This window comes from Eurosta solidaginis, chromosome 4, assembly GCF_040869045.1.
Source record: "Eurosta solidaginis isolate ZX-2024a chromosome 4, ASM4086904v1, whole genome shotgun sequence".
NCBI classification, from domain to species: Eukaryota; Metazoa; Arthropoda; class Insecta; order Diptera; family Tephritidae; genus Eurosta; species Eurosta solidaginis.
In genome coordinates, this window is record NC_090322.1 from 90,979,102 (window position 1) to 90,987,120 (window position 8,019).

Genomic DNA, 8,019 nt, shown 5'->3' on the forward strand with positions numbered 1-8,019 from the left:
ATAGGTTTAACCATTTTTAATTTATGAGTAATAATATTGCAACGTAGCGTTACAATAACATCACCCCCCTCTATTCCCTTATTCACTTAAACCTGAACCTCTCTGTACTTATTTTTTCTATAGCATACCCAACAACCACTATGGTAAATTACCACACGCAACCAAAGACTGATAGCAAACCACTGGTGTGTTCCGTCAACACAAGAAAATCACAATAATGGTGTATTGGTTTCTCAACCAGTTTGCGGCACCACCCATATAAACAGCGAATTTGCATTTTTGCAATTCAGTCCTCACAGGTGAGCCAGCGGGAGTGGTTGTCTTTTTAAAGACATACATTTCCCTCCTGCTAGCTAGCTGAGTGGAAGGGGCGCTGTCATGGCGTGGGTCACCCTTCGCCCAGGTAAGGACGAGCGGGGCGGATGCCTTTGTGTTATTGCCACCTGTCGCCCTCCTGGGTGTTGAGCGGCCCGACGCCTGAATGACTATATAACCCCTCCCTCTCAGCTCTGGCTTCGGATAATTGAGTGGAAGGGGCGCCGTCATGGCACGGGTCACCCTTCACCCAGGTAAGGACGAGCGGGGCGGATGCCTTTGTGCTATTGCCACCCGTCGCCCCCTGGGTGTTGAGCGGCCCGACACCTAAATGGCTATATCAACCCTCCCCCTCAGCTCTGGCTTCGGCTAGTTGAGTGGAAGGGGCACCGTCATGGCACGGGTCACCCTTCACCCAGGAAAGGACGAGCGGGGCGGATGCCTTTGTGCTATTGCCACCCGTCGCCCCTCTGGGTGTTGAGCGGCCCGACGCCTTAATGACTACATCACCCCTCCCCCTCAGCTCTGGCGTCGGCCGTGGACCGATGCGTGCGCATAAGGGGCTACCGCTGTGCCGTTAAGGTGCACTTCCCCTCCGCCCACGGATCGATCCGCGGTGTTCCAGCTGGTACAGCCCCGCCCCCCTTAAGCACTTTCTATCTAGCGTGGAAGTAGGGCGGCGGGGGTGTCCACCGGTGAAGCCGGCACTAACGAGTCCTTACAGTCTCTTCCCAAGGTGACCGACCCCGCGGACTACCGATCCGGCCGAACACTACCGATCAATCCGATACCGTCAACCGACCCCGCTCGGAACGAGCCGCCGCTGTCCAGGCTAACACCATCGCTAGCCTACTTCCCCTCTCACCACGGCCCTGGTACGCGCTCCGTAGCCCACCACCGCTGCCGTCGCATCGTCGTCCCTCTGGTGCCGCCGCTGCCACACCAACCACTGGCCGTTCACCGTCCTATCGCCATTCAGCCGCCGCTGCTACGACGACCGTTGGCCGTCCGCCACCCTACTACCGTTAAGCCGCTGCGTCCGTGACGGCTCTGCTACGACGACCGTTGGGCGTCTGCCATCCTACCGCCGTTAAGCCGCTGCTACGACGACCGCTGACCGCTGGCCGCTTGCCATCCTACCACCGTTAAGCCGCTGCATACGTCACGCTGCTGCTACAACGACCCTTGGCCGTCTGCCATCCTACCGCCGTTAAGCCGCTGCTTCTATCCCGCCGCTGCTTCCGTTCCGCCGTACCAATCCGCCCGTTACCCGACCGTTCAACCGTCCTACCGAACCTCCTCTACTCCACCGACCGTTAGTAGCCGCTCCGCCCCCTCGCCATCTTGCGACGGAAAGCTGCTGCCCGCACAATATCTCCAGCCGTGTGTGCGTGTGTTCGTAACACATAAATATTGTGTATTTATTCAGTAGGGGTTTGTGGGACCTTTACTCGACTCTGGATTGACTGAGCGTTACCCCAGCCTTAGACAAAACCCACCTCATAATATTTGTAACATTTTTTTCAAGAGTCTCAATATCAGTCCACACGCCCGGAAAGCCAGGCACTGTCTAGATGAAAACTTTATAACAGGTATGATTCGTTCTAGCACGTCGCACCAGGCCCGATTCCGATTAAAAAATTAAAATATCTATTAGTTAGGAAAAATTACATCATTATGTATGTGAGCGTAGTACTGGATTTTTTAATTTTGTTTAGAAACCAATTGGGATTTTTTATTATAACTTTTCCAATAATGCAATAATATTAAATTCCACAGGAATAAACAAATTTTTGTCATTTATATCACGATGCATAGATATTGCTACACCGTCAATAAATATCGCGATCCGTGAATCACGTCAGTATTTATTGACCGTGTAACACACGCCACACACTTCACTTTTGGACCGCAAGCATCACAGCAACCCATTTAATCTTATGTTTTTGTTTACATTTTTGTTCGGCTTTGTTAAGTGATTGTGTAAAAGTTGAGTTTGAGTTGCGAAAAATAAAAATGTGTGAAAAACGGCAAACATTGTTTGCATATAGCTTTAAGAAACAAAAAATTGGGAATTTTAGTGTTGAAACTGTAACTATAGAAGAACAAGCAAGTTTTAGTGGAAATCAATTGTGGTGGATGAAACTAAAACAGAAGTTCCTATACAAAGTTTTAATAAGTGGGATGTTAGTAGTACAGATATTGGTGTCTTTTTGGGAACGCAAGTTGAAGACGATAAGAAGTTCCAACTTTTAACAAATCCTTGGACTCCAGATGAATCCTTCAATTTTGTTAGAGATTGCAAAAGAAATCTTAAGTTTCAACTTCATTGGTTGAAAAGGTGCGAATGAACGTTAGGGTGTCTGTTATTTGTCAAGTTGATTTTATTTTGTACTTTTGTACAGAACCTGAAAAAATAGATTAGCTTGTAATAACGGGCATCCTAATGAAAATCAAATTAGTCATTATTTAAAAATGAATCTTATCACACAGGTATGAATGGCTTGTGCACACCGAAGATAAAGGACAATGGGCTCTTTGTAAATATTGCGCACTTTTTTCTTACGAGAGCGCGGGCAAAGGCGCACACCAAAAATTGCGATCGCTTATATGTGAACCGTTTACTAAATGGAAGAAAGCAATTAAAGCTTTTGAGAAGCATTCAAAAAGCCAATACCATTTGACTAGTGTCATCTTTGCAGATAATTTTATGAAAACGGTTGTTGTTGTGGCGATAAGGTTGCTCCCCGAAGGCTTTGGGGAGTGTTATCGATGTGATGGTCCTTTGCCGGATACAGATCCGGTACGCTCCGGTAACACAGCACCATTAAGGTGCTAGCCCGACCATCTCGGGAACGATTTATATGGCCACATTAAACCTTCAGGCCATCCCTCCCTCCCCACCCCCAAGATCCATGAGGAGATTGGGGTCGCCAGGGCCTCGTCTGTTAGTGAAACAGAATTCGCAGCGGATAGGTGAGGTTGACAATTGGGTTTGGAGAAGCGGTATATTGCGCTGGCAACCTGAAGGGTTGCGCTACACAGCCCCTTGAATCTGGTATTTTAGTCGCCTCTTACGACAGGCATACCTACCGCGGGTATATTCTGACCCCCTAACCCGTTGGGGTAAAAAGTTTTTAGTCTTAATTGCCTATTATTTCTCATTCTACTTAGTTCATTTAGTGACTCATTATTACAAGGACTGTTTCCTGCCAATTTTTTTCAATCTAAGTCCTCGAATTCTAAAGTATTTTGATGTCACTTCTACCGGACTGCCAAAATAGACCACAGATACGAGTATTTTTAATATCTCGTTCCTTGCCGCACCTAGCGGGTTTTTGTTTCATAAAGCGATTTCTATTTCTGTATGTAATATGTGTTCCAAATATGAGCCAAATCGGACCACAAATACCATTTTTTTACCATCTCGATCCTTGAGCCACCTGGCGGCGATATTATTTTTCATATGTGGCTTTCTATTCATGTATGTAATATGTGTTCCAAATATCAGCCAAGTCGGATCACAAATAGGATTTTTTGAAATGTTTCGATCCATGCACTACCTATCGGAGATAAAATGAGTAGTAGAACGAACTTTGGTTTGTATATTACATTTTTAAAATAAAAAACTCCTGCTTAAAAAGGAACAAAACATAACTACACTTTTTCATATTCGGACTTAACTACACTCCCTTTTGTGATTCAGGAAAATTTCGAAAAAAAAAACGAAAATTATTCCTTCATTATTCATATTATATTTCATTCGACTAACTTCTTTTACTGCCTTCCACTCTATTCGCAACAAAACCTCAATTTAAGCTGCCAAACTATACATATAGTAAACAATGATAAAATTCTACAAAATTGAAATTGGGATAAAAAACTGCAATATAATAATGAAAATTGAATAAAAATTTTTAATTTTCCATGACAGTTGATTTCTGGATGTAGTTAAAATGTTTATCTGCCTATTTTTTTATCATCAGTGATGAGTAGGTATATTCTATTGAATTGAAACTACAAAAACTTCAGCACAAAAAACATTTTTTCTGAAAAATCGCTGTTTTTCCTAACTTAGACCTCAGTGAGGCACGTGTTAACATTATCGGATTGGTCTGAAACTTTGTATGTATCATTTTCTAATCTCTTGGCATATTTTATGGGGGTGCCGCAGCGGAAAATCTAAAATTGATTTCTTGTGGCCACCCTATTGTAGACTCATGGCGGGTATTCTGGACACTGCCTTCTGGCATCACATGCTTTTAAATTAGTTTTGGTCAGTGACAGTAGATGTGGGAAGTGCGGGTTGGAGGAGGAAACGATCGAGAACGTTCTGTGCTCGTGCCCTGCGCTTGCCAGGCTAAGACTCCAGCTATTAGGAGTGATACAGCTGTCGGATCTAGAAGCAGTAAGTGGCATTGGTCGTAGAAAGCTTCTATTATTTTCCAAGAGCCGGAGTTATTTTTGAACTTAGGTCCTGGTTTTTGATAGGGGTTTTCAGTTTGGTCGTTAAAATAACTTCAGGTAAAACTATGGACTCATACAGTCTATGTAAAGTCTTCTCGGGCCAGCCAGTTCAACGTAACTTGATTCAGGTTACCATACGGAACCCCAGATGGCGGAAACATTTTTAGCTAGGCATCTCTGATTCCGAACCTAAGCCTATTTTCCCTCTATTTCAGCGACTTTTACCAACTTAACTAAAATCAACAGTAGGTATTTAAAAAAGAAAATCTAGAAAAAGGTGTATAGCTGGAAAAAATAATCCGCATAGCTAATCTGAGAAATATAAAGCTAAATCAAGTAAAAAAGAAAAATAACAATTGCAATAATACTTCTAAAGCTATCTCTCAATTTAGTATTTCTTTATTTTTTCATCTTTAATTACACAGCAAGTTTGCACCATTTGCGGAATATGAAGGAACGTTTAATTCTGATAGTTTCGACTTTCAAAATTTATCGAATAGCGCCTATATTTTCATGCGGTGGAAAGAACACTTTCTTGTACCTGATCATACCATAAAGGACATAAACGGAGCTTCCTTTGCAGGATTTTATTACATATGCTTCATAAAATCTACCGGTAAAGTCGAAGGGTATTACTATCACCGCTCTTCTGAATTATATCAGTCCATTGAATTGGAGCACATATTTGAAAGTGTGTCGGAAATATATGAATTTAGATAAATATACGTTTGTAAATAGCTGTGTTGATGACTATGCTTGCTGGTTGAGGTAAATAAAATAAGAGTTTGCAACTACTTAGTAGTGGTATAATTGCAATCAGAGAAAGTACTTACCGATTACAATTCCTTTTGCAGAATAAAATCAAAATGCGAATAAATTTTAGAGGTGTCATATTATTTAAACATTTTGATACACTACACCTTTTCTAACACATCTTTAAATTCGAAAATGGTCGTCTGAAGGCGTCAAATGTAGCTAAGAATTATCAACTGTATCCTGGAAATTATAAATTTCGATTTTAAAGACTGTTTTATTAATTATTATTTTTAGAAGTAAGTGGGTCTGATCATTATGAATAAAGTGTTAGAGAGTATGGCATATTCTGGTTTTACTATTAGATTATTCCCCGATAGTTTTCATAGTTGTCGCTGTACCACGAATTGAAGAACAACAGCATAGCTAAGCTTTTTATATAACTTTTAAATTTATTTCTATAGATTCACATCTTGTTGGTTGTTTGGAAGAAGTACCTTAGCAAAATTAAATAAACGAATTTTAATAAAAGTAATAGTAGCAGTATTTCTGTGTAAGCTAGGCAAATTGGCGAATTTCATAGAAAGCAGCAATACAAATTAAAGGCCGCGGCACAATGAAAATTTTATACGCTTAACACAAGCTTATGCATTCCAGTAACATCGCCACGATCAACCAAGATGTTGCGTTTATAAATATGAAGGAACTTCAGGCTTGGCAATTGAAGTTTACTCCGCCTTGCCCATTCACATACAAAATTGCGCGAAACACTGGTTTAAACATTCTCCCTATGCAACAAAAATACTTGCTAACATATTTTCTGTCGTATTCATTTGTGATATTGCAGTTTTTAATTGCGAAAAATGTTACAATGGGAAAAATAATTTCACTTGCAAAGTGTGCAGCCTTAGCCAAAGCAAATGTCAAATTCTTCTTCTTATGCTTTGCTTGCAAGAAAATTTAAGAGTTGGCTACTTTTTCATGTCAGATGGCGCCAGGTTCGCTCGATCTGTCGTTCTCCATAAAAATACGTGCAAACAACACATGCATACGTTTGTGTTAAACTCATCTATATGAAAAACTGCTTATTTGACGGAGCTATAAGCCAGTTGAGTTGGCTAAGTAGTTGAAATGAAATCGCTTAAGCAAGAGTTCACAAAAAAAGGACTATTGTGAACGAGCAAATGAAAGGTACATAGATACGCATATTCATACAAACGAAAATAACAAGGTAGTGGCAGGGCGACATACGTACAAACAAATGTATTTTGTTTTTGTAACTCTCTGGTTTAGTGTAACAAACGTACTGTGCCAAAAATTTAAATGTCGAAGCAGATAAAAAATGTACCAATAAGTGATTTGCTTCCGCCATAATGAAAATGTTTAGCTAGTTGGAGGGGTTTTTCAGGCTCCGTAGTGAAAAAATTTTGAAAATTGTCTGCAAACGACAAATCACCCGAAAAATTGATGGCGCAATATGGGGTGAAAGGGGAAAAGTTGTCCTCTTTAGCGGTTAAGACTAGAGTTTTCGAACAAGGAAAACTTGATAGCTCAATTCTTTGCCGTTATGAGAAAAGTCGGATATTGATAAAAATTTCAAAAAACTTTTTAAAAACTATTTAAAACCTTTTTCAAAAAATATCATTTTTCGTTTTTTTGCCGTTTTATAAATATTTAAAATTAAACTAAAAGATTACTTTTCTTTAAAATCAATCGTACTATTAAATTTGAGTTGCTAATCTACAATTTGTAAACGGAAGTATAGGTTACAACAGAACTTTTCACTTTAAAGGTCGCCAAAATGCATGCGACTGATAGATTTTCAGTGCATTTTATATGAGCGAACGTTTAATTCGTTACAAATTAACCAAGAAATCTAAGGAATATTTCACACATATAAATTACACCTAAAACGATGGCACACAGTTTGTTGGTACTTTTCGCGAAAATTATTTGAGCATTTATATTTTTTTACAAATTCGAGTTGAGAATCGCAAAATCTATAAAAAATTAGATTTGGAATTAAAAAATTTTCTTTTTTTCTTGATTTACAATTAAAAACTGGTAAAAAATGGCAAAATATGTGAACTTTAAGGCGGTATTTGAAAATTCTTAATATAATAAGTAATTTTTTACAATATAAAAATTGGGGCATATAAAATGTTCCACAGTACTTCCTTCGTAGTTGGAAGGAAGAAAGCAAACCGTTGTGTTTAACAATTGCTTGTCTGAATTCATCAATGTATCTTCTGGAGTTCCCCATGTCAAACTGGTTATTGCCATACGCTCACATGAAGATAGGGCACTTCTCCAATCGGATCTGAATAGCCTAGTTGAGTGGTGTGATGTGAACGTCATGTCACTAAACTTACCGAAGTGCAAGTTTATGTGTTTTACGAGGACATCTTTTAAATCCCATCAGTACTTGAATATGCGATTATATCACTAAACAAATCACAAACTTTACTGATCTTGGCGTTATAA

General features: G+C 40.1%; 1 long non-coding RNA gene across 1 annotated transcript; it reads left to right on the forward strand.

Moving 5' to 3' along the window:
- Nucleotides 1-2,242: 2,242 nt before the first annotated feature.
- On the forward strand, nt 2,243-5,946 carry LOC137248058 (uncharacterized). The gene is made up of 3 exons (XR_010952040.1): nt 2,243-2,656; nt 5,208-5,550; nt 5,637-5,946. It is a non-coding gene; the product is annotated as an uncharacterized lncRNA (long non-coding RNA).
- Nucleotides 5,947-8,019: the final 2,073 nt, after the last annotated feature.